General features: G+C 46.1%; 1 protein-coding gene, 1 non-coding gene and 1 pseudogene across 5 annotated transcripts in view; 2 read left to right on the top strand and 1 right to left on the bottom strand.

Annotated features, from left to right (window-relative positions):
* The window catches only part of SLC35F3 (solute carrier family 35 member F3), a 416,096-nt gene that overhangs the window by 342,855 nt on the left and 46,592 nt on the right, over nt 1–26,649 (top strand). The window lies entirely within an intron of this gene.
* Nucleotides 7,232–8,035, top strand: LOC122446651 (annotated as a pseudogene).
* TRNAC-GCA lies at nt 19,306–19,377 on the bottom strand. Its single transcript has one exon. It is a non-coding gene; the product is annotated as a tRNA-Cys (tRNA).

The raw sequence follows: 26,649 nt of genomic DNA, 5'->3' as shown, positions 1-26,649 counted from the left end.
TGAGTTGATTTAATCCATTGAGTGACTCTGGTACTCACCACCAGAAGACAGATTTTCTTTTTTTTTTGCTTGCCTGTGCTGGGTCTTCATTATGGTACACAAGCCTTCTCTAGTTGGGGCATGCGGGCTTCTCTTGTTGCAGAGCGCAGGCTCTTTGAGCTTGGGCTCGGGAGTTGTGATGCATGAGCTTGGTTGCCCCGTGGCACATGGGATCTTTTCGGACCAGGCATTGTCTCCTGCATTGACAGGCAGACTCTCAACCACTGGACCACCAGTGAAGTCCTCTGGGGTAGATTTTTGATCTGAGCTCATATCTCCTATTGGGCAGAAATCCTGGACAGACACAGGGCTGAGAAGGCAACTTCTATTTACTACCGTGTGCAGACCACCAACTTGGCTTCCCTGGTGGCTCAGACAGGGAAGAATAGGTGAAGGATCTGCCTGCAATGCGGGAGACCAGGATGCATCCCTGGGTAGGGAAGATCCCCTGGAGAAGGGAATGACTGCCCACTCCAGTATTCTTGTCTGGAGAATCCCATGGACAGAGGAGCCTGGCGGGCTGCAGTCCATGTGGTCACAAAGAGCCTGACACAACTGAGAGCCTAACACTTTCATAGACCACCAACAGTTGATGAGTTATTCTTTATTCTTTACAGACAGTTTTTTTAAAAAGCTATTGAAATACTTGTTGTGGAAATCTTGTGAAGACAATCAGTACAGAAACTGAAAACATCTAGAGTCTGGTCTTGTTGATGAATAGATTCATTCCTAGAATTATTAGTAAATAATAGTTACCTTCTCTGACTCAGAGCTTCTTCCTTTTGCAACATTGAAATCATACTTCCTTTTTTTTTATTCTACAGGTGTGTGCGACGTCCTTTGAGACCCATAAAAATGCTATAAAATTTTAAGTGTAATCTTTCAAATAAAATCTGACTAAAGCAAAAATCTCATTCAGCAGCGATTTGAGTCTGAAGCTCTATCATAGCATTAATAGACTTTGCTTGCAAAGAAAGACTAAAATATCACCAATGAGTTGATCTGATGTCGTCATCCCAGTGAATAATGATAATGCCTTGACCTTCAATAATTTGGGGATTGAGCTCTCCTTAGTAAACATGTTTGGACCACAAGCAAAGAGGGGGTGAAACCCACTGTACTTAAAGGTCATGGGCTGGTCGTCTTATTGGGATATTCTGAAACTGTGTATACTTGCCGGAGTATGAAAAGTACAATGACAAAAGAGTAGTGGGGGACTTCCCTGGTGGAACAGTGGCTCAGAATCCACCTGCCAACGCGGGGGACATGGGTTCTGTCCTTGGGCCGGGGACTAACATCCCACATGCCACAGGGCAGCTAAGCCCATGTGCCACAACTCCTGAGCCCATGTGCCCTAGAGCCTGTGCTCTGCAAAAAGAGAAGCCACCACAGCAAGAAGCCTGTGTGTTGCATCAAAGACCCAGCACAGCCCAAAACAGATAAAAATTAAAGAAAAAAAATAGCAGTAGATCTCTATCATTGAAAAGTTTCTTAAAAGATAGGAAATAAGACATAAGGGTTCTAGAAGCAGAATGACTCATGTCAGCCATGGACCGCAGGATCAGGAAGGTTAAGAAGTTGCACATCAAGGACATCTTTAACATTTCCTTTCCACACCTTGGCTTCCCTGCTGGCCCAGACTGTTAAGGATCTGCCAGCAATGCAGGAGACCCAGGTTCTATTCCTGGGTAGGGAAGATCCCCTGGAGAAGGGAATGACAACCCACTCAAGTATTCTTGCCTAGAGAATTCCTTGGACAGAAGAGCCTGGCGGGCTACAGTCCATGGGGTCGGAAGGAGTCAGACCCAACTGAGCAACTAACGCTTTCAGAGTGACTAACACTTTCACTTTAGCATACCTAGCTGCTGGAGCACTGGTCTACCTGTGCCCTCTTTATTTGTGGTCCTCCCTTGCATTTGAATCTGTCCTGAGACAGCAGGAAGGTGGGCTGAGCGTGGGGTGCAAGCATTGGCCAATCCAATCACCATCAGATGGGCTATGAAGGAAGTCAGGAGATGGATGTAAAGTCGGACTTGGTGCTCTTAAGATCTCTTCCACCTGTTGAGAGTATGTGTCCTGTGACTTCATCAGAGCTTTATTGCTCTTTCTGAAGACGTGTGAAAGCAGTGTCAAATCTTTCTTAAATCCCACCTGTTTTCCTATCCCCCCCCCTCTGTTGTCATGGTGACCACTGCTATGTAGATTTGCTTTTCCAGTGAAACATTGCCTAGTTCCATGTGCTGTCTTGGTGAGACCTGATTGCCTGCCTCTGTCGTTTTTCTTACTTGGTGGCTGCTTCTCATTCTACTAGTTTGGACAGCAAAGACACTCCTAGTGAGTCACGGGGATCAGCATGGTACGAGAAGTGTCAGATGGATTTTGAAGTTTTCAGAGTGTAACAGAAAGTGGTGTCTGGCTGCTTGCTGCTCAAAAAGCCAATAAAGAGGCAAGGGTGCTGAAAAGGAAAATTTGCTTTATTTTGGATGCTGGCAGCCATGGATGGGGAGAGGATAGATTCCAGTCCAAAGGCCGGCTCCCCGCCCCCAATAATCAGTGGGCTAAGATAGGAAGTAGGAACAGCATATTCAGCTCTTGACAGTCATCTTGGAATGGGTCATTGGTGACCTGACCAGCATCATCTTGGTTGTTTGGAGTACAGTTAATCTTCAGTTCCAGGGGTTGATTTCTTTCTTTCTTTTTTTGAGGCCAATTCTCAGAACTGTAGAAGTTTATGTCATGTCTACAGTCTGGTCATCACGTAGTTAACTTTGTCACCTGATGGGGATTTCAGCATCTGCAAAAGAGCTCACAGGACATGGCTCAGAATATTCTCTATAGCCCTTGAGAAGGAACTGGAGGACCTTGACTATGCTTAATGACTGAAGTGTTATCATTTGGTCTCTTTGACTATTTTCAGGCTTCCCTGGTGACTCAGCTGGTAAAGAATCCACCTGCAATGCAGGAGACCTGGGTTCGATCCCTGGGTTGGGAAGATCCCCTGGGTAAGGGAACAGCTACCCGCTCCAGTATTCTGACCTGGAGAATTCCATGGACTGTATAGTCCATGGCGTCGCAAAGAGTCGGACATGACTGAGTGACTTTCACTTTTACTTGACTGTCTTCCTTCGTTTCTGCATTTTCTCACTTTTCTGATTAAACTTATCTTTGGCTAAGTTTTCCCACAGACAAAAGGCAGGCAGAGGACATGGGGGGGTGGGCAGGACCATAAGATCCTGCTCCTTTTCAATAGGATGGTGGCAGCCCCTGGAATTCATTAACAGGAAGGGTGTGAGTCTAGACCTTATGGTGTGAAGTGACTGTGGAGTCAGCATTTACCAGAGCTTCTCCTGCTCTTCCTTCAGCGTCTTCTCTGCTCCCTTCCCCCATCTATTATGTATTCATGTGAACACGATGTTACTATCTGATGCCTCCTGTGCTGTAGAGCCCCGCCAATGCTGGCTCACTCTAGTTTTATCTGTGGGTAAAACTCCCTCCTTCACTGCATTAATTTTTTAAGCTAAAGTATACCTTGGTGGTATACTTTTACCAGATGGTAAAGAATCTGCCTTCAGTGCAGGAGACACGGGTTCATTCCCTGGGTAGGGAAGATCCCCTGGAGGAGGGCATGGCAATCCACTCCAGTATTCTTGCCTGGAGAATCCCATGAACAGAGGAGCCTGGCAGGCTACAGTCCATGAAGTCACAGAGTCAGACACAACTGAGCGACTCTTTCACTTTCACTTTTATAGTTAATTTATGATGTTTCAGGTGTGTAGAAAGTGTTTTGGTTTTACATATCTATATATATTATATGTATATATATTTATTATATCTAGAGAGAGTGTGTACACACACACACACACACACACATATTATAGTGTTCTTTTTCAAGTTCTTTTCCATTGTAGGTTATTAGAAGATAATGAATATAGTTCTCTTTGCTGTATCTATTGTTATTTATCTGTTTTACAGTTAGTAATGTGTATCTGTTAATCCCAAATTCCTAATTTATCCCTCCCGCCCTTCCCCCTTTGGGAACTGCAAGTTTATCTTCTATGTCTGTGAATCTATTTCTATTCATAAATGTGTTCATTGGCATCATTTTTTAGATTCCGCATGTAAGTGATATCGTATATTTGTCTTTCATTTCACTAAGCCTGATTGCCGGGGTCTAGCCCCAGCAGGATCCAGGGGAACCCTCAGGATGAACGGCGTCAGCAAGAGAGAGACACGTAGGACCGGCCTTGATAGGGCCAAGTCTGCTAGGGAGAGAGAGAGAGAGAGAAAGAAAGAGACCAGACCAGGAATATGCAGCAGAGTCTGGCAGTTGCTTTATTTTTCACCATCGCCTTTATACCCTAAGTCGGTACATTTCTAAGGGGCAGAGAAGCATACAGACTTAGTTTAACATTACATCAGCTTGTCCTTCATGAAACCAGGTGTGCTCTGTATATTTTTGTTTATGAGAGTCTTTTCCCATAGATTTTTTGTACATTATCTTCTGGCCTTGAGGTTAGCAGAAAACAGAAAATTGGCAGTCTCATGGTACAGCAAGTCACAACATAATAAAAATACAATCCTGTTAACATAAAGTCAGTCTTTTTGCAGAAATTCTCAGCTAAATTTATCTAAAATGTTTAACACACAAAGACTCTGTGGCTCTGGTGAGGCAGCCCCTGTTTAGCACTCTTGGTTAAAATTATCTTATTGTTTTTACACTAAGGCTAAACTCTTATTTTACTAGATCTTTAACTATATTAACAATAGTGTCCACTGCACAACCTCAGCACATTAACATCAATCAAACGTTGATCTAATAACCACTTTTAAAACACTATTTTTTGTATTCTCTAATAGGGCTTCCTCACCCCCCCAAAGGGCTCTGTGCCTATTAGGGCCTTTTTTATGGTTAATCTCTATGTATAATATCTTTTGGCTTTCAGGCCTGTTGACAATTTATGGCTTGCACCTCATGCAACTTTAAGCAACTTCAGTAGCCGACCCTGTCTTTTTTGTGGTTAATCTATTTTCTTTCTACTAGGTGTCATCTCCAAGGGAACTAGATAGGATTACATTTTCACAGAACAGAAATGCAAAGGATTGCAAAAACAGCAGATATGGCACAAAACAGGCTCTTAGTCTAAAAGTTAACCACGTGCAAGAAGTCGCCAGCTAATCTCTATCTAAACTATTTTCTATTAGGCACATTTGTGGCTATCATATTTGTGGAGCTTTTCTCACCCCGCGAAGGGGCCTATGCTTAATAGTTTCTTTTGTTAGCGTACTGTGCTTAGGATGTTTAGAACAATCATGAGCATTTTGTGCAATGAGAGCACATATTTATCACACAAGCCAGAATGCCAGCAAAAGGGTTTGAATTGAAGCATTTCCTTCATCCCTGGCCCCTTCATAGGGTACCAGCGTCCAGGAGATTTATTAATTAGGGTTTTAAGTTGGTCTTCATTCAGTGAAAGAGGAGCAGGAGAGCTCTCGGCAGGCAACACAAGAATCCGCAGCAGGGTAAACAAGAACAGCAGCAGAAAAAGGGGGAGGATACAGAGTGGGGTAGAGGCCGAGGTCAACCTGGAGGGTCCCTTATCCTAGACGGCCTTGCCTGTCAGGTTTTTCCTCGTGACCTCGTCATGGATGGGGTCCCGGACGGCCTTGCCTGCCCAGTATTTTCTTCATGACCTCGTCACGGGCAGGACCTCCCATAACGGCTCCCGACACCTGATATTCTCTCTGTCCATCCATGTTGCTGCAAATGGCCTTATTTCACTCTTTTCATGGCTGAGTAATATTCTGTTGTAGACATGTGACACGTCTTTATCCATTCATCTGTCGATGGACTTTTAGGTTGCTTCCATGTCTTGGCTGTTTTAAGTTGTGCTGCTGTGAACATTAGGCACATGTTTCTTTTCAAATTAGAGTTTTCATCTTTCCCAGGTATATGCCCAAGAGTGAGATCCATGCATTGATTTTTATTTGACTCATTCCCAAAGCCAAACATCTGACTTCCGATGTATCTTTACGCATTTCTTCTACCCTTTGCATAGGTGGTTGCATATCAGTGCGAGGGTCTGGAATCAGGTTGGAATGAGTCTGGGGGATACTTGAAAGAACCTGTGGGACCTTGGTGAAAGATGGCAAACTGATGAAATGAAATCTGGAGCAGCTGGAGATATGGGGGAAATAAATAGCAGTCTGGAAAGTTCCCCCTAGCCCAGGGGTGCCAGAAAACGGCCCCGGGGGGTTTCCAAGTCAAGGATAAGTGTAGATGGACCAGCAGGACAGTTTTTGAACCTTTCTTTCTCATCACATACCACTTAGTTACATTGGTGTACCAAGCAGGCCATCTCTAGGACATAGTATTTTGGTTAAAAATTGTATACATTTAAGTGTATATATTTTTAGTAATTCCCCTACATACAAACCTTCAAGTTGCAAATTTTCAAAGACGTGAATGTATGTTCAGATAGCCCGTCACATAAGTTAGTTCACATGTCTGGCATACTTTGTCACGTGCGTGCTTCCTCTTCCAATGGTTGTGCTTTTTTGTATTTTACTGAGCACTGTATAGAGTACAGTAGTAAGCATCTTTATTTCTAGCCCAGGGTGTCCAAAAGCAAGCATAAAAGCAGCAATGATGTAGCTGGTACTACTGTCCTTTTCAAGGTACTGTACTGTAAGATTTGAAATGTTTTATTTTGTTTTGCTTTTTATGTATTATTTGTGTGAAAAGTATTATAAACCTAATTCAGTAATTACCATATAGCCGATTGTGTTAGTTGGGTCCCTAGGCTAACTTTGTTGTACTTACGAACAAGCTGGACTCACAAATGTGCTCTTGGAATGAACCTCATTGGTATGTCGGGGACTTGCTGTAGAGATGAAATAAGCAACTTATGAAATAGCTCTACACTTAAGACTAGTTGACAATAAAATTCTGATTATTTTCGGAAGAATATTTTTTCTAATTAAAAGTATCTTGTTGGAATTTTGGTCCTGTTATGAGAGGCAAAAATCTTAATAAAGGCTCCAACAATGTACAAAAAGGCTCTGGACGCCGGCGTGGGAGGCGGATGGGAACGGGACGGGAAGTTCCTGGAAGGAGCGAGACAGGGCTGAGGAGAGGAAGGTGATGCGACACGGGCGCACCCACTAGGCTGATTCTCGGGGTCGAGGTCGGGCCAGGGGCAGCGGCCCTGGGGGCAAGGCGGCGGCATCCCTTCCTCCACCTCCCGGTGGAACCCGAGGACAGGAGCCTCAGGTGAAAGAAGCTGTCATGAACCAGGAGAAACTTGCCAAACTGCAGGCACAAGTGTGCATTGGTGGGAAAGGAACTGCTCGCAGAAAGAAGAAGGTGGTTCATAGAACAAGCCACAGCAGATGACAAAAAACCTCAGTTCTCTTTAAAGAAGTTAGGGATAAACAATATCTCTGGTATTGAAGAGGTGAATATGTTCACAAATCAAGGAACAGTGATCCACTTTACCAACCCTAAAGTCCAGGCATCTCTGGCAGCAAACACTTTCACCATTACAGGCCACGCTGAGACAAAGCAACTGACAGAAATGCTCCCCAGCATCCTAAACCAGCTTGGTGCCGACAGTCTGACCAGTTTAAGGAGACTGGCTGAAGCTCTGCCCAAACAGTCCGTGGATGGAAAAGCACCACTTGCCACTGGAGGGGAGGATGATGATGAAGGCCCAGATCTTACGGAGAATTTTGATGTGGCTTCCAAGAATGAAGCAAACTGAATTGAGTTAACTTCTGAAGAAGATAAATCTTGAAGAAGTTACTGGGAGCTGTTATTTTATATTATGACTACTTTTTAAAATTTTGTTTATGAATCTGATAAAATCTAGATCTCTAATATTTTTAAGCCTAAGCCCCTGGACACTGGAGCTCTTTTCAGTTTTTGCTTATATACAATTCATTCTTTGCAGCTAGTGAAGCTGAAGAAGCCTAAGAATAAAGTTTGAGACAAAGATAAATAAAAGTCTTTGCCTAGTTTAAAAAAAAAAAAAAAAGGCTTAATATGAGCTATGACACATAGAGGCATGGGTGGAGGAATCAGGAAAATGGGAATAGATACAAAAAAAAGACATGGTCTGGTATTTCTGGGGAAATTATGTTTCATTTAGAACAACTACACATGACATGTTTAAAAAGAACCCAAGAAACTTCACAAGAGACAGCACATATTCTGCTGCCAAGTGAGGGAGCTAGGCAGTCATTTCAGGAGAGGGGACATGGGTGTGAACACGCCCAGGTGGAGGCGGGAGACGCCCGTGCCCCCTGCTGACTGCCAGTGCCGCCCTGCCCCGCACGTCTCCAGCCAGCGGTGAAGAGTCACCCCAGCAAAGGCAGGGGTGATGATGCAGACAGTGTTCTCAGGGGAGGAGGAACTCCCTGGCCAGTGGCTTTGCCTCAAGTCATCATCTATCCTGTCCTCACGGACGTTCACCTTCAGTGCTGCAGATGGAAGACTGAGAATTCTGCATTTCACATCTCCTTAGTTCAGTAAGATTCCAATTGCATTTCCCTGCCCTTCTCATTTTATGTCATTCCTAGTTAAGGGGACACAGGTGCTTTTTCCAATATTGTGGAGACAGAGGGGTGTTTAAAATGCCTATGAACGTTAAATGTATATACATGTACACATACATAGGTACATGGATACATATATAGATATATGTAGGTGGTAGATAGATGGAAGGATGGATGGACAGTTAGATGGACCGATATACGTGGTACATCATCTATATCTGAGTATGTGTATATACATTTATGGGCTTCCCTGGGGGCTCAGGTGGTAAAGAATCCGTCTGCAATGTGGGAGACCTGGGTTTGATCCCTGGCTTGGGAAGATCCCCTGGAGCATGGCTACCCACTCCAGTATTCTTGCCTGGAGAATCCCCGTGGACAGAGGAGCCTGGTGGGCTAGTCCATGGGGCTGCAAAGAGTCGGGTACAACTGAGCATCTAAGCACAGGATACATGTTTCTGTATGCGTGTGTGGTCAGTGCAACCCCATGGACTCTATCCCGCCAGGCTCCTCTGTCCATGGGTTTCCCCTGGCAGGAATACTGGAGTGGGTTGCCATTTCCTTCTCCAGGAGATCTTCCTGACCCGGGGATCAAAGCCACATCTCGTGTGTCTCCTGCATTGGCAGGCGCATTCTTTACGGCTGAGCCACCAGGGAAACCCCAGAGACAGAGATATATACACACAAAAGATGATGGTGATAAGTAACACTGATTCAGCATTTGCTATGTGCCACACAGTCTTCTCAGCACTGTGCCTCTACTAAATATTATAAACCTAGTGGGAGCCTCTACTTGGGGAGTAGTGACGTGATTGTCCTCATTTGCCTTGTGAGGCTGAGGCGCTGGCAGATTTCATCACTCACCTGCCCAAGACACATATCTATGAAATAAAGAGTCAGAATCTCCTTAGAGGCCTCAGCTCAAAATCCAAGCTTACATAGGAATTGCCTCCTCGAGGCAGCGCTGGGGGAGGTGGCTACTGCGAGACCTGGTCACGGTCACTGACTTAGCATTTTTTTTACTCCTTCTTCACAGCTGATGAGTGGAATATTTTTATCCAGCAGGAATCAGTGACAATCCACATACAGATGGTCTAAGTCTCTTCTATTTCAGAAACACTGAAACACAGCGTGTGTTCAAGGTTCTCTGGCACGACATGGCCTTGGACTGGAGCTAAGCCCTCCAGGCCTGTCTTTTTTCATCTACCCTGAGACACGACCCCCAGAATCTGCATGCTCAGAGCAGAGCCTCAGGGCAGAGGAGACAGTGGGTGGTGGGGTCCTGGGGGTGGTGCCAGGAGCCCCCAGCGTCTCTGTGGATCTGTGTCTACTTTGCCTGAGGGACATCACATATAGACTCTGACATCACAGCCTACAGTATGTGCTCTCTAAGCAACTCAGCGGGCACCTCCATGGAGGCAGGGCCCCTTCCTGTTGACCTAAATACATCATTGGGTCCTAGCCCAGGGCCTGAGTTGGGAGAACCCTAACCCTCACCTGAGATGGGAGATCACCAGAAACACGGTGGGCATGCGCGCAAGACCACGTGGAAAGAACCCTTGGCCACATCAGTGGCACCTCTCCTCCTGGTAGAATCTTCCTCGAGACAGGTCACTTTCTGTGGCTCTGTTTCTATTTTATAATGATCTGCAGGCCTGGAGGAAACAAAAAAAAAAGTGTCATACAGAATAGTAGGTAGGAATTACGCTTGAATTAAAAATGAAAAATGAGGACAAATCTTGCCTTGGATGTTAGTGGACTCCAGCTCAGTCCTTGTTATAGATAATACTTGGTGCTCACAAAGGCTGACATCTGGCCATTTACCACCAACAACCATGGTGAAGGCAGGTGGGGAGTACAAAGGGGCCCATGTGGAACAACCAGGGAAGCTTTGGGGCGTCTTTCCACCAGAGACTTAAAATAGCCATTTCTCAGTTGCTTAGGAGGAAAAGGAGAAAGGCCAGAGCCATTCTGATAGGGACCATGCCTCCTTCTCTGACATCACCTGGGAGGAGGGTGGAACGTCTTGACAAAATCCATTGTCATACACAGTCCAACAAGAAGAACCTCAGTCCAACTGACGGGACGCCATGGCTGGGAGGGCTCATATAAGGGGGCATAACCACAATGCTTGTGCATGTTGGGGGCGGCATCTTCTTAGGAAAGAGGAGGTAACTAAGCATAAACTTGAAAGTGATCCCTTGTTATAAAAAAAAAAAAAAGCCCTGTTCAGCACAGTAATGTATCCCACATAGTGGCCTTATATCACCCCTGGATCCAGAACTTGGTCCAAACGCCACCCACCACGGCTGCAGAGGGAGGGAGAGACAGAAGAGCCTGGGTTGGGGATTTTCTTTTCTTTCTTTCTTTCTTTTTTTTAAACTAAATATGTATTTATTTGGCTGCACCAAACCTTACTTGAAGCACGCGGGATGAACTTAGTTGTGATGTAGGGTATCTAGTTCTCTGACCAGAGATAGAACCCTGACCCCCTGCATTGGAAGTGTGAAGTCTTAGCCATTGGGCCACCAGGGAAGTCCCTGGCTTGTGGCTTTTCTTCCCCCTGGTCTTTACTGGCTTTTCTGTAATCTTGAGCAAATCATGCAGTCCTCCTTTTATCCAGCTGCTGCATCTGCAAAGTGAGAGGAGATTCTTAACACCTGCCGGGTTTCTTTTCTGCTTTATCTTGTGATCGTCGATTTATCCAACCACTTCCTTGTTCTCCCTGCCCCCAGTTTTATTAAGATATTATTGACACAAAGCTTACTCGTTTCTTCAGCAAGCATTATTGAGGATTCAAGTTGTACCAAGACCTGTCCCAACCGTTAGTGATCACATAGCCAGCAAGACGCAGTGCCTGTTCTCATGGGGCGTACGTTCTTGGGAAGGCATATACATGCACGCACATTCATGTACAGGTGCACACACATACATATATGTATGTGCTCAAATAAGTGCAAGCATATATGACATATATAAAGATATGTGTGTGCACATGTAATATATACATTAATGCAGTTTCAAATGGTGCGGGTCCTCTGAAGAAAATTATTTTAAAAGACTCTGGTGTGATGAGAAGCATAGAAGTGAGTAAGACCAAAGCAGTGGGATGTGATGGGGAGCCAGGGATGGAAGTGAGGGAAATACATTGCCTTGATGGCTGTGGGAAGGAGCTCAGGTTTTTTCTTTCATTTTGATTATTAATTGGTTTGTTTGTTCATTGTTTGCCTGCCCACTTGAGTGTCAGCTTTAGGAGGGCCTTTGTCTATCTGGTCACCATTTATCTCCACTGACTAGAGTAATTCCTGCCACGTAGTAGGTGCTAAGTTTGCTATTGTTAAATGAATATATAATGTATACACATTTGTATACTTCACTTAATGATATGTCATGGATCTTTCTTTTTTGTTAGTGTTTATTGCAGCATCCTTTACAATGTTGTGTCCGCTGCTTCTGCCCAGCACAGTGAATCAGCCGTGTGTACACACGTCCCCTCCCTTCGGACTTCCTCCCCATTCAGGTCCCCGCAGCGCATTAAGGAGAGTTCTCTGTGCTGTGCAGATGTTCTCATCAACTGTCTGTTTCAGACATGCCATCAATAGTGTATGGGCTTCCCAGGTGGCGCTAGTGGTAAAAGCCAATGCAGGAGATGTAAAAGACACTGGTTCAACCCCTGCAGAGACACAGGTTTGATCCCTGGGTCGGGAAGATCCCCTGAAGGAGGGCATGGCAACCCACTGCAGTATTCTTGCCTGGAGAATCCCATGAAGCCTAGTGGACTACCGTCCATAGGATTGCAGAGAGTTGAAACACGCTTGAAGTGACTTAGCATGCACACACATCAGTAGTGTATATGGAGCTCACATTTTGTTAGAGCTTTGGCGGGGGGTGGTACCGACGTTGCAGAGCTCCGTGTGACCTTGTCAGCCTTTCATAGCATGTCACTTTAGAGACTCTATCTCTAATCCTGTTCCCTGTTCTAATGATGGGGAAATAAAATCCAAGTCATTCCAGCATTCCTGGGAGCCACCCAGCCTCCACACGCCCGCCAGGGTTCTTTCCCTGCACACGCCTTTGCTCCTGTGGGAATGTCTGGTTCATCCCCACTCCTACCCACGCTCCTCAAGCCACCAGCCAGTCTGCTCTCCCCTGCTTGGGTTCCCTCCACCCCTACGGCCACCAGTTTCCCCAGCTGGAGAGCCCCACACCACGGGTGCCCTGGGCTGCTCCCCACAGTGGACCCAGCCCATCTTCCTCTGAGCCAGCTGCATTCCCCAGGCAGGTATCAAGTGGCAGAGAGCTCTCTTCATTGCCCTGCCCCAGCAGCTGCTGCAGCTCCCCATTCCCATGTCCCAGGAATCCCTCCCCAAGGGAATCTGGAGGTGCTGACAAAGCCACCTGGGGTGACCGGGCACAAAGAGGAAGCTGGCAAAGTGATGACAGTCCTGCTCTCATTTGCAAGATAGAAGCTGCTTCAGGCAGGCATGTTTCTGGAAAGTCTTTCAGAACCTCATGCTTTTGGGGGGAACACTTTGGGGGAGCTTGTCCTTTTAAGGAAGTGGGAGGGCCTCGAAATATGACAAATATGACAAATATGACCTGCAGCACATCACTTGGGAGCTGGTTAAGATGCAGAGTCTGAGAACTGGATTCCACAAATCACAGCTAAAGAAGAGTTTGCATGCCACCATTGAAGATTCTGCATGCCACAAGGAGAATCAGAGATCCCACATGCAGCAGCTGAGACCCAGTGCGGCCCAAAAAAAAAACTTTAAAAAAGCAGCAACAAAATATGATTCCCAACAAAAGTCCCAGATCTTGACTGGTATGTTGATTCCGTTCATCATGGTCCTTGTGGCCTCCGCTATGAGTCACAGGGATGGATCACAGTAGGTGTGTAGAGATGCTAGTGTGTCTAGAAGAGTGATGGGAATTCTGCACTAGAGGGACAGGATCTCTGTGTGGCCTGGGGTCTATTCACTGCCCCTTAAAATTTTTCGCAGAGGGATGGTGATGCATCTAGAATATGGACTTTGAAGGTCCCCAAGCAGTGCTGTCAGGAGAACTCCCTGCCCTGGAGGATATGCCCTGACTGCCCTGTCCAGCACGTCCCCCACTCAGCACCCATTTACTAACTACTGAATGCTTGGAATATGGCCAATTTGACTGATATACTCAGTGTTTAGTTTTCTTTCATTGTATTAATTTATATTAAAAAAAAACTTGTAGTTTAACCATATTGTATGGTCTAGCTTTAGGAAGAATTTAAAATGCTTAACTTGAAAAGGCTGGAAGAAGGGTATCTCTTCAGTGTTTTCAAGTATGTTGAGATGCTGTCATGGACAAGGGTGGTCGGTCACACTTTTACTATTTTTAAAGTTTCTTTAGAGGGCAAATTTAGAAGTCTTCAAGAAGGCTGGACATGACTTTTAATGACAGTGAATATAGTGAAGACAGTGGAATCTGATTTCTTTCTTTATTATTTTTCATTTTTATTGAAGTATGGTGGATTTATAATGTGTTCATTTTGGCTTTACAGCAAGGTGATTCATTTATATATATATTTATATATATATATATATATATATAGTGGTTCAGCTGGTAAAGAACCTTCCTGCCAGTGCAGGAAATAGAAGAGACCTGGGTTCAATCCCTGGGTCAGGAAGATCCCCTGGAGAAGGAAATGGCTACCCACTCCAGTATTCTTGCCTGGAAAATTCCATGAACAGAGGATTCTGGTGGGCTACAGTCCATGGGGTCGCAAAGAGTCGGACATGACTGCATGCGCACAATGTATGTATATGCATTTGTGTGTGTGTATATATTCCTTTTCATATTTCCTCCGTTACGGTTTATCACAAGATATTGAATATAGTTCCCTATGCTATACAGTAGGACCTTGTTTATTTTATTTAGTAACTTGTATCTGCTAATCCTGAAGCCTAATTTCTTGAGTTCAAATCCTGCTCCACCACTTCATAGACCGTGGCTTCCATAAACAAGAGCTGTGGGTGTTAACGCTATGTTGTTGCTATACAAAGACACGATAAAGCAGAGTGTCTCAGTCCTAGGACTGCAGCAACGACTCGGCCTTCCCCTCAGCTCCCAGAGCTTCTGGGACTCCAGCAAGTGCTGCCGGAAGTGAAAGAGGGTAGGATGAGAGGCAGGTCAGCCCAGATGTCCCTAAGAGCAGTGACACTTACGGCTGAAGAGGTCTGAGAGCAGCCACAGGTGGGGGCCTCTCCAGGGGGAATTCTCCGAGGTGGGAGCAGGTGCCAGCAGGGAAGTCTGGGAGGAGATGTGCAGAAACAGAGGAGTAACTCAGGACTGTTGGCAAGGATGTTGGTGCCTCCAGCAGAAGAGATCCTGGGATCTTGATGGGCAAATCTACAGATAGCAATTTGAGCAAATTCCGGGAGATAATGAAGGACAGGGGAACTGGCTTGCTGCAGCCCACTGGGTCACAAAGAGTCCGGCACCACTTAGCAACTGAACAACAACACTAACAACAGATGGCACTAAACCAAGGCCAGAAAGCTATAGGAGTAAACAAGGTCCTGCTATATAGCATGGAACTGTATTCAATGGGTTGTCTGTGTGTTCAGTTGCTGTCATGTCTGACTCTCTGCGATGCCAGGCTCCCCTGTGCTCCACTATTTCCTAGAGCTTGCTCAAATTCATGTCCATTGAGTCAGTGATGCTGTCTAACCATCTCATCCTCTGCCACCTTTTTCTTCTTTTGTCCTCAATCTTTCCCAGCATCAGAGTCAGCTCTTCACACCAGGTGGCCAAAGTATTAAAGTTTCAGCATCAGTCCTTCCAATGAATATTCAGGGTTGATTTCCTTTAGGATTGGCTGGTTTGATCTCCATGCAGTCCAAGGGACTAAGAGTCCCTTCTTCAGCACCACAATTCAAAAGCATCAATTCTTCGGTACTCAGACTTCTTCATGGTGCAACTCTCACATCCATACATGACTTTCTGCCTTTAGAGAGGTATCATCTATATTCACTATCCTGTGATAAATGCAAAATAATATGTGTATGTATAACTGAGTCACCTTTCTGTACAGCAGAAATTAGTACAACGTAAATCAACTATACTTCAATACATTAAAAAAAAAACAAAACAAAGATATAGGAGAGTAATTTGGACCTGTATTCCCACGACTGGGGATCCAAAAAGAAAGTCACCTGCTTCCTCAACGATCGAGGAATTAAAGAAGATGCCTCTTATGTGATATGGAAGAGATGGTGGTAAAGATGAACCAGCAGGAGGAATAGATCCTGCCTAAGATCTGGTCAAAGGAGGAGCTTGGGCATAAAACTGAGGACTTTTGGAAGAGATTTTCAGTCAAGTTGACTTGTGTTGCATGACATGCACCATGTACCCAAATCTGTACATGCACCATGTACCAAATCTGTTTGGTAGAGAGCTGGTGCACTTAAATAACGGGGATTTCAAAGGCATTTTTAATAGCCACCCGTGGGTCTCCGTACTGCAGTCAGGGCTGGGTAGTGTAGCAGAAACCAGAAGAAGTCCTCTATTCCAGGATCTTGGTCCCTGTAGGAGGACTGTCTTGTCCCTGTGGATGAGGGTCGTGGTGGGGCCAGTGGGCAGAAAAGTCAGCAGAGACGAGACTCCTTCCTGTGTGGTGTGGAGGCTTTTTGAAGCACAGTTCCAGATGTTGTTGTCTGATTAGGGAGCCTTAGAGCAGAGGCGGCTCACCCAACAGCCTCGTTCTATCTTGTGATTTTGTAGAGAGAGGAGAAGGTTGGGTGAGACACTCAACATGGAGGCAAGGACTGTGTGCTTTAACCAGAATCTTTAGGCAAAGGGCAGGTCCCTTATATCCAGACATAGGACCTCTCAGCTGAATTTACATCAGTCTGGCGTAAGTTGGAAGTGTCTACACTGAGGGCCCTTTGATAGCCTTCTAAATTACCGTCTTTGGCCTGGGTTTGTGCTCTTGCCTGAAGCCTTATGAGTGCTGATCTCACTTTTCTAAAGAGGACACAACAGAAGGTCTCCTCTCGTCCTTCCGAAGCCCCTTCACTGTAGATTCCTCTTCTTTTCATCAAGTGACTGTGGCCTCCTAAAACAGACAGTGGTAGACCCTAGCTAGGAATTAGGACAAACAAGATTTATGGTTCTAAAATGGGTTTCTGGAAGGCAGAGACCCTGAAGCATGAGAGCCTGAATGGCTGAGAAAGCAGTTACCAACTCTAAAAGGTGGACGCTACATCATTTAGGAGAGAGAGAACCAAAGCTTTGTTGTTTGGGTATCTTTCTCCCAAGATAACTTTATGCAGACTCGCTTAAACTCATGTGGTCTTTAAAAATATTTATTTATTTGGTTGCATCGGGTCTTAATCGTAGCACGCGAGATCTTGCTGCAGCACACGGGCCTCTCCAGTAGCAGCTCATAGGCTTCTCTCTAGTTGTAGTGCACAGACTTAGATGACTCATGGTGTGTGGGATCTTAGTTCCCTGCCCAGGGATTGAACCCACATCCCCCACGTTGGAAAGCAGATTCTTAACCACTGGACCACCAGCAATGTCCTGACTCTTGTGGTTTTTAAAAAAGAAATGGGAAGACAGAGAGGAGAGGAGCAGGGGGCTTCCAACTTTGAAGTCCCTGTTAGGCTGGGGCCTGAGAGCCGGGTGGGCAGGCGGGGCCACCAGGTCCCAGCAGGGTGGTCGTGGGGTGCCCAGAGACCCTAGGCAGGGCAGGATGGGGAGCAGACCACAGGGTCAGGAATGGCCAGGAGCCCGACACGGAAGTGCCGCTGGCAGGAGGTGGGGGAAATAGCCAGGCTACTCGTGGAGTGGGCCTGGGGGTCAGCTTCCCTTACAGGCTAGGTCTAGAACAGGAAAAAGAAAAGTGATGGCCAGAGACAGTCTCCTGATTGAGAATGACAGACTAAAAATTCTAATTTGGGAATTAGTTCCACTTACAGTTGTGTTACCAGAAGTTGGCTTTGCTCCATTATGTAAGTAAGCAACGGATGTGTATCTTGCAGCGCGTGAGTTAGACTTTCCTGGATTTGCTGGCATGTCGGGCACCGTTACCCAGGTCATCCTTGCTTCATTAACGGTGTCCGGCAACAGGCCCATTAACTGGCTCGGTAGTTCTTGTGGCTGGAGAGGTCTGCTCCTCGCCCAGCTCTGATCACCAGGGGCAGGAAGAGCCTCACCTTTATCCACCAGGGGCCACTTTCCTTAATAGAACATCTTAGCATCTCAACAGCAAAGAATCTTCGTTTTCCCGTGTACTATTTTAAAAACACATTTATTTATTTATTTGGCTATGCCAGGTCTTGGTTGCAGCACACAGAATCTTTAGTTGCAGCATGTGGGATCTATTTCCCTGACCAGGGATCAGACCCAGGGCCCCCGCACTGGGAGTGCGGAGTCTTCGCCACTGGACCACCGGCAAAGGTCCTTCCCATGTACTCTTGGTGGAGGTGGTTCCTGCTTCATTTTCAGCTCAAGGCTTCGCCCCAAATGAAGATGCCCACTACATCGCTGTGGGTACCAAATGGACTCCCTCCTAGACAGCCCACACTCTATCTCCTTGTTCCTGTTCACCACCTACTTTCAGATGTCTGAGCATGTTTGCAATACGGAGGGGCTATAATTAGAATAAGCTGATGGCTGTGTTTTAACCCTTCTACTGAGATTTCATCCTTAAATGAACTGAAACTCGCTTTGCCAATCTGTTTATTGGAGGCCAGTGGAGGGAAGAATAGCTTGGGATGCCCCAAGGCCAGGAAGTCACAGCACAGTATTCACTGAGCCCCCCTGCTTTCTGAGAGGGGCAGGGGTGGAACAGGAAAATGGCTGGGTAGAACTGAATTAGGCAGACAGGAAGCAGGGTGACTGGACCTAGATAGCCTGGCTAACTCTCCCTAGGCCAGGACAGTCGCTTGACTTTGCTTGTTATTATCAACAGCCCCATTTCTCAAACAACTCCCCAGTTGCCGGCAGGGTGCCGAGCATGCATACCTACTGTATGTCATTTCTACTGCATAGTCATCCTAGGAGGTAAGTATTATGGCCATATCCTCTTTAAAGATGTAGACCATGAGCCTCAGAGAGGTTGAATAACTTGTCAGGTATCACAGGCAGGATCTGAATCCAAAGTGCCTCCAGATGCTGCCTTGCTGGAATTTCCCCAGCAGTCCAGTGTTTGGGACTCCACACTTCCACTGCAGAGCGCACGGGTTCAATCCCTGGGCGGGGAACTAAGATCCTTTGCTGGTGCGGCCAAAGAAGCACAGATGCTGCCTCGCTGACAGCATCCTCGTCCTGTCTGCTGTGGCTGGGTCCTGGGACCTCAAGATGATTGCCTGTAGCTTCTACATCAGCAACCGTGGTCAGTGCCAAAGGTCCTCCTGAAGGCAGCAGTCAGCGTGGGGACAGCAAAGTGCTTTTCCGGGCAACTTGTGTCCTTACTTGAGTTTAATCAGCTGAGTTGTGTACCCCTAAAGTACATATGCTGAAATCCTAAACCTCCAGAACTTCAGGATATGACTTTTTTTTTTTTTTTTTTTGAGACATGGCTTTGAAAGAGGTGTGTGTGTGTGTATTAGCCACTCAGTCATGTCCAACTCTTTTGCGACCCGGTGGACTGTAGTTGGCCAGACTCCACTGTCTATGGGATTTTCCAGGCAAGAATACTAGAGTGGGTTGCCATTCTGTTCTCTAGGGGATCTTCCCACCCAGGGATTGAACCTGGGTCTCCTGCATTGCAGGCAGGTACTTTACCATCTCAGTCACCAGGGAAGCCCTTGAAAGAGTTCAAAGATTAAGTTCAAATGAGATCATTAGGATGGTCTAATCTAATCTGACTGATGGAAGAGGAGATTAGGACACAGACACACATAGAGAGAAGCTACATGAGGACACAGGGAGGAGACAGCTGGCCGAGGAGAGAGGTCTCAGAAGGAACCAGCCCTGCTACTGCCTTGATCTTGGACTTCCAGTTTCTGGAACTCTGAGGACATAAACATCTGTTGTCTCAGCCACCCAGCCCGTGGTGCTGTGTTACAGCGGCCCTCACAGACTAATACACGTGGTCTGAGGCTTCTGTTTCCTCTTTGTCCCCAGTTCGCAAAGAAGAGGAAGGACATAGAGTCAATCTACATCAATCTCTGGAAAAACAGAGATTCAATGAGGTGTTGAAACAGACTTTTTAATGCTTCTGACCCAAAAAGTAGCTGGTAGTTTAATCATAACAACAGTTTAAGATAGAGTCTTTAGACTTGTATCACAGAATCTGTATATATAAACAAAGCAGGAAGTTCAGTTTTTCTCTTGAACCGGAAACAGGTCCATGGTAAGTGGTAACATAGCCCAAGCCTCCAAGGTGACCTTTGAAATGATTCGACCTTTCGCTTGGGAAGAGATGCCCTATGTTATCAGCTCCTGGGAATCAGTCATCTCCAGCTTGTGTGAAGTTCTCTGTGTATTTTGTCTCAGGATTACAGCACATTGTGAAGACCCAGCCAACCACTTCCTCATCTATTATGCATCATGTCAATTACTGTCAGAGCGGCCTCCCTGCCCGAGGAGCAAGGAGCAGACTGGGACCGCCTGCTGCAGCTGAGCCAGGCTCTTTGCCCTTTTTCCAGAGCATCTGTTTGCCCTGGTGCGGGGGGACAGGAGGATCCCAGCCTCACAGCCCTATGGAGCGAGCTGCCAGCACTACAGAGGGCCCTCCCAACGCCTTTTGACATTGTGGTGCCAGGATGCACACAGCCACTTTCTAAAGGAAAGACGCAGCCCTAAATCCTTCACCAGGCAGTCTCTGCTGGGCTCAGTTTGGAGGGGAAAAAAAAATCAAAGGACCCACCACACTGATGCACGTGTGTGCGTATTAAGTCGCTTCAGTCATGTCCGACTCTTTGTGACCCCATGGACTGTAGCCCGCCAGGCTCCTCTGTCCATTGGATTCTCCAGGCAAGAAGACTAGAGTGGGTTGCCATGCCCTCCTCCAGGGGATCTTCCCGACTCAGGAATCAAATCTGCGTCTCTTACGCCCCCTGCACTGGCAGGCAGGTTCTTTACTACGAATGCCATCTTGGGAAGCCCTGATGCACAGTCCCTGATATTAACCAGGACTGCAGCCTCAGATACTCATCTGGTCCATGAGCCTGACAAGTTCTACCGGGCCTTTAATTCATGATTTGGGTGGGATTGGAGCTGGTGGTTCTCTCACCCCTGCCCCTCTAACTATGGAGGAGAGCCCCTCTCCATGGTCTAGAGCAGAGCCTTCCCAGGGCCCCTCCTGTCGGAGGACTGACTCCACAGCCCTCTCCCATCAGGCTGGCCCATGCCCAAGTGCACATGATTGCATGGCAAACCTGGATTTTGCAGGAACTCTTTTGAACAAACAATCTAACTTTCTTATGCTTTATCCAGCAAGTATTCTTAAAACACAAAGGACAGGTATTTTCTGCTAATTACTGTCATTTTCTCACAAGCAATAAACAATTTCACAATTCATGGCTAATCAGTAGCCAGGAGTTTAGGTCTACTTGAAGCTTCATTGAAAACACTGGGGAGGACTTCCCTGGTGGTCCAGTGGTTAAGAATCTGCCTGCCAACGCAGTGAGCATGGGTTCAGTCCTGGTCTGGGAAGATTTCATATGTCAAACTAAGCCCATGTGCCACAACTACTGAGCCCACATGCCTAGTGTCCATGCTCTGCAACAAGGAAAGCCACTGTCTGAGGGCCCCATGCACCACCAAAAAGGGCGGTCCCCTCTGACTGCTATCACAGAAAGCTCAGGCCCAGCAACGGAGACCCAGCATAGCCAAAAATAGATTTTTTAAAAATTAAAACAAAAAGAAGGCACTGGGGAAAACAAAATAGTACTAGGGGCCACAAGAAAATTAGATTGGACTAGTTGTCCCTAAGAGGAGTCCTAATAATGGTGAGAGTGAGTGGATTCCGTAATGTGGGCCACCACTGAAACACAAACTGTGGAACGTGGACTTAGTCTGGTGGATATTTTTATCAGTGATTTTGGTAAAATCATGGAAGTCACATTTGTCAAAATTGTACATGACTCAAACTCTAGGAGGATTAATGATGTCTTGGGGGCTTCCGTGGTGGCTCAGATGGTAAACAATCTGCCTGCAATGTGGGAGACCTGGGTTTGATCCCTGGATCGGGAAGATCCCCTGGAGGATGGGCATGCAACCCACTCCAGTATTCTTATCTGGAGAATCCCCATGGACACAGTCCCATGGGGTCACCAAGAGTCAGACATGAGCAAGTGACTAAGCACAGCATAGCACATGGTGAAACCAGGACCCAAAAAGACCTGGCTGGCTAGAAAGCAGGGCCAGGTACAATAGGAAATGTAATAGGAACATGTGTAAAGTGTCCACACAAATCTGCAACACAAGGAGCAAGCTGGACGGAGCAGAGGTTTAGCTTGACAACCACACATGTGTGAAAAGGACTTCAGTTGACTATAACTGTAAAATGAGTTATTTGCATGATGAGGCCATCAAAAAATTTTGTTTAATCCAGGTTATATAATAAACTGCAATAATTTGAATTTAGGAACTGACAGTTTTGTCCTTTTCTGCAGTGATCAGATCATACTAGTAATGTTGTTGTGCAGCCATACTTTGAGAAAGACAAGAATGAGACTTCCCTGGCGGCCCAGTGGCTAAGACTCACCGCTCCCAATGCAGGGGGCCAAGATTCCATCCCTGGTCAGGGAACTAGATCCCACATGCCACAAGTAAGAGTCTGCATGCTTCAAGAAGGCAATCAGGACTCAGCACAGCCAAATCCATAAATGATAATAGTAATAAGAGGTAAGGTTCATTGAGTGCTTACTCTGTGCAGGCACTGATCGTCAGTACCTTGTACAAAGCAGTTCGTTTAGCAGCCGTGTGAGGTGGGTGTTACTGCTGTTTGCATTTCGCGGACGGTGAAGCTGAGGCACATCAGCAGGCAGTCTGTGACTGGCCCAGGTAACCATCCTACCCAGTGCTCGGGCTCAGGCTCGCGAGCTCGTGTTTTTAACCGCATCTTTTACTTCATTCCCAGCATCATTGAAGGGCCATTGCAATGTCATGAAAACTTTTGCCCAAGGATATGAGACTTCAAAATCTGAGTGGGATCATTTACTTTGACTCCAAGTTTAAATTCCATTTCCTTCATTTGCATTGACTTTGGGTTGAAAGACAGTGGCCTCGATGTTGAGGATGGTGTTGGGCAAGCCTTTGTTACCCAGATGGTCAAGGGCAGTGTCTACACCACGTTGTCAACTCCCCACCTCCAAACCAGGGCACCACCCCCATGAAAACAAAGCAGTAAATCTCACAGCCTTTGGAAACTGAGATCATTGAATACAATCTAGAATTTGGTAGAACTTTAATTAAATGCTCAAAATATAAATCATTATACATTTAGTTATTTTTAAAAACACCCACTTATGATTCTTGCAGTATAGCAGCTATTAATAAAAGTTTCTGAAATGCAGTCAGACTAATCCTTGTGTCTACTGTGATCTGGTACAAAATGCTAAGGCCGTTTTTAGTTTATTCTGTTGACGGCATGAGAGATTAGACTCAAGCCTCAAAGTATTTTCTTTAAATTGAAGTCTGTCCTTTTATTTATTTTGTATTAGTTAGTTTTTAGTAGTGGTATAGTTGCGGCACAACGTTGGGTTAGATTTTACTGCATAGAAAACTGCATCGGCCATGCATACACATGTGTCCCCTCCCTCCTGAACTTCCTTCCCATTTGGGTCCCGACAGAGCGTTAAGTAGAGTTCCCTGTGCCATACGGTGTGTTCCCATGAATTGTCTATTTTATGCATAGTATCAATAGTATATATGTGTCAATCCCAATTTCCCAGTTCCTTCAACCCCACTCCTTTCCCACCTTGGTATCCATACATTTTTTCTGTATGTCTGTGTCTCTATTTCTCCTTTGCATATAGGGTTATCTATACCATTTTTCTAGATTCCACATATATATGTTAATATACGGTATTTGTTTTTTCTCTTTCTGACTTACTTCACTCTGTATGAGAGCCTCTGGGTCCATCCATGTCTCTACAGATGACCCAGTTTCATCCCTTTTTGTGGCTGAGTAATATTCCATTGTGTTTATGTACCACTGTTGTGTATATGTTCCTCTGTTGGTGAACATTTAGGTTGCTTCCAAAGTCTGTCCTTTCAAAAGGAAAGAGTGGAAAGGGTGATGAGGGTAATATGTTAAGGTATGTCTACCATGGCAGCCGCTTTGGTGATTACTGAACTATTTTCTCTCATTTAGCTACTACCTTAGTCCTCCAAGGTTGCCCATTTTCCTGATGAAGAAATTAAGGATCCCAAAGGTTCCACAAGTTATTTATGACCCCACCAGTATAAGTAGTGAAGCAGTGTTTCATCTTTATCTCTCTGACTTCGAAAGTTATTGTTTTATACATTGACCCATGCTGCCTTCTGATCAAGGCTCTAGGAACCAAAGGCCTTGGTTTTGTTGACCATAACTGTGCTGTTGCCCACTTCAGATGTGATTGTTCCCTCTGAAGGTCACCAGAGCCTCTGGCCTCCCCAGGTGTTTGGCCAGAGAATTATAAGCATCATAGTACAACAACTCAGAGGGAAAATGGGGAAGGAGAAAGTGTATGTATGATGAGCACAATTCTGTAAGTCAGATGTGGTACCCAGAGCCTTGAAAGGCTAATTAGCTGGTGTCCAGTGAATGATATTGTATTAAGCTTCCATGGGAAAGGACTGCCCTCTCTGGGGTCCTCTGCTGTGCTTAGCTGCTCAGTCATGTCTGATTCTTTGTGACCCTGTGGACTGCAACCCACTAGGCTCCTTGTCCATGGGGATTCTCCAGGCAAGAAAACTGGACTGGGTTGCCATGCCCTCCTCTAGGGGATCTTCCCAACCCAGGGATCAAACCCAGGTCTCCCGCATTTCAGGTGGATTCTTTACCATTGGCGCCTCCAGGAAAGCCCTAGGGGGCCTTTGTCATCAGATCTTCCAGGCAATATGCAGACCAAGTTGGTGGGAGAAATGTCAAGGTATAGTGTTGAACTTCACATGTTCTACTAAGGAAGAATAGACTCTTCAACAAAGATTCGAAAAAGCCATGGGATTACTATAGCTGTTGTGGGCGAGGGCCGAAAGCCCAGCTTGAGTCACATGCCTGATCCTCCGCCTACCCCTTCCCCACCCCCTACCCTGCCGCCTGCCCACACACACACTAATCACTGGGACCAGAAAGGCACCTGCAGTTCAATCCAGATGGCTGGAGGTCACTTCTCAAAAGCAGAATTGCACACAGCTCACCAGGAGAGCTTGTTCTCTGCAGATTCTGATCTCAGGGAAACGCTCTGGAGTGAAGTCTGAGATTCTACATTCCTAACAGTCTCCCAGCCGATGCTGAGGCTTCTGGTCCCTGGACCACCCCACGAGGACCTTGACTAGAGCCTGCACCTTGGCTAGGGGTCCACCAGGAAGAGGAACAGTTTCCCAAAAAAACAGAGAGGGTCAGCACAGAGCTGGCCACTTAAAGGGACTTTTGTAGTTAGAGAAACCACCATCGTTTGTGTTCATCCTAATCCAGGTGTTCTTGCATTCAGAAGGCAAAAAGAACTACAGTTGGTACCTGGTGCTTGCCAAATACATGTAAAGGCAAAAGGCAAAACCATCAGGAGCTGGTGAAGGTCCTTGATGTACAGACAACAGAAAAGAAGCCCTGAGCTCTGAGGTGGGATAAGAGTCACAGGGGAGCATGAGGTTGAGAGGCCGAGGGCGAGGCTCGGCTGTCCTGGCTCCAGGGAGACCATAGCTCAGATACACGCGTCTGGGCTTGGCTGCACATCTGACGGCTTGGGCTTGTATGTTTGGGATGAAGTGGGCAGAGATTCATTAAGGCCTTGATTTAATTCAACTTCCTGTAAGTGTGGTTCTGATGCCTGTCAACTGCCTTTTGTGCAGAGTTTTGACCACTTGGCACATTTAGACCCATGACAGGCATAGTAACAGTTGAAGCAATTGATTTCTTCCGGGTTTGGCTGAGGACAGCCGGAAAACCATTTGGCTTCTCACCTGTGGTCCTCTACAGGCCAGTGGGGTCACGGTTCTGGGCTTTCATACAGAACATGGGGAAGATTCTGCCTCCCTAAGTCATCTGCTTTCTGAAATGTTACCAAGAAATGATTAAAATAACTGCGATGCTTGATGGAGAATTCTGAGAGGCTAGAATAGACCTAGAATCCTGACACTCCCAAATCCCTGCCTTGGATGGGAAAGGGCCCTGCAAGCTTGCAGTGTGGGGCCCGTACCCACACTGGGCTGGTGTCTTTTTTTTTAAATTGAAGTACAGTTTCTTTACAATGCTGTGCTAATTTCTGCTGTAAAGCAAAATTATTTTAGTTATGAATATATATACATTCTTTTTTTTCTATATTCTTTTCCATTATGGTTTATCATAGGCTATTGAATATAGTTCTCTGTACTGTACAGTAGGACCTGTTGTCTTCACACGCTCAGAGCGAGGGGCCATGGCTGGTTGGGTGGCCCCTGTGAACAGAGGGGAAGCCGCAGAGCAGGCTCAACCTCTCCTCCTGCTGCTGCACAGACCAAGAGTCCTGGGTCCAGCCTCTGCTCCAGGGCGCTACTTAGATGTCTAAGCCATTAGAATATGAATTAGCACTTCCAGGGGCACACTGGTAAAGAATTCACTTGACAGTGCAGGAAACTCAAGAGATGCGGGTTTGATCCCTGGGTCTGGACGATCCCCTGGGGAAGGAAATGGCAACCCACTCCAGTATTCTTAACTGCAGAATTCCATGGACAGAGGAACCTGGTGAGCTACAGTCTAGGGGATCAAGAAGAGTCGGACATGACTGAGCAAGGACAGAACGCAACAGAATATGAATCACATATTCATAGATGATTGACTGTAAGTGGATCTTGAACTGATCCTGCATTTCAGAGATGCAAAAACTGAGGCCTGGAGACATACAGCTAATTCACTGTTAGATTCAAGACTCTTACATTCATTAT

Source organism: Cervus canadensis, chromosome 8 (genome assembly GCF_019320065.1).
Source record: "Cervus canadensis isolate Bull #8, Minnesota chromosome 8, ASM1932006v1, whole genome shotgun sequence".
Classification (NCBI taxonomy): Eukaryota; Metazoa; Chordata; class Mammalia; order Artiodactyla; family Cervidae; genus Cervus; species Cervus canadensis.
Note: the sequence above shows the minus strand (reverse complement) of the source record. Positions and strands in the feature narration are given on the sequence as shown.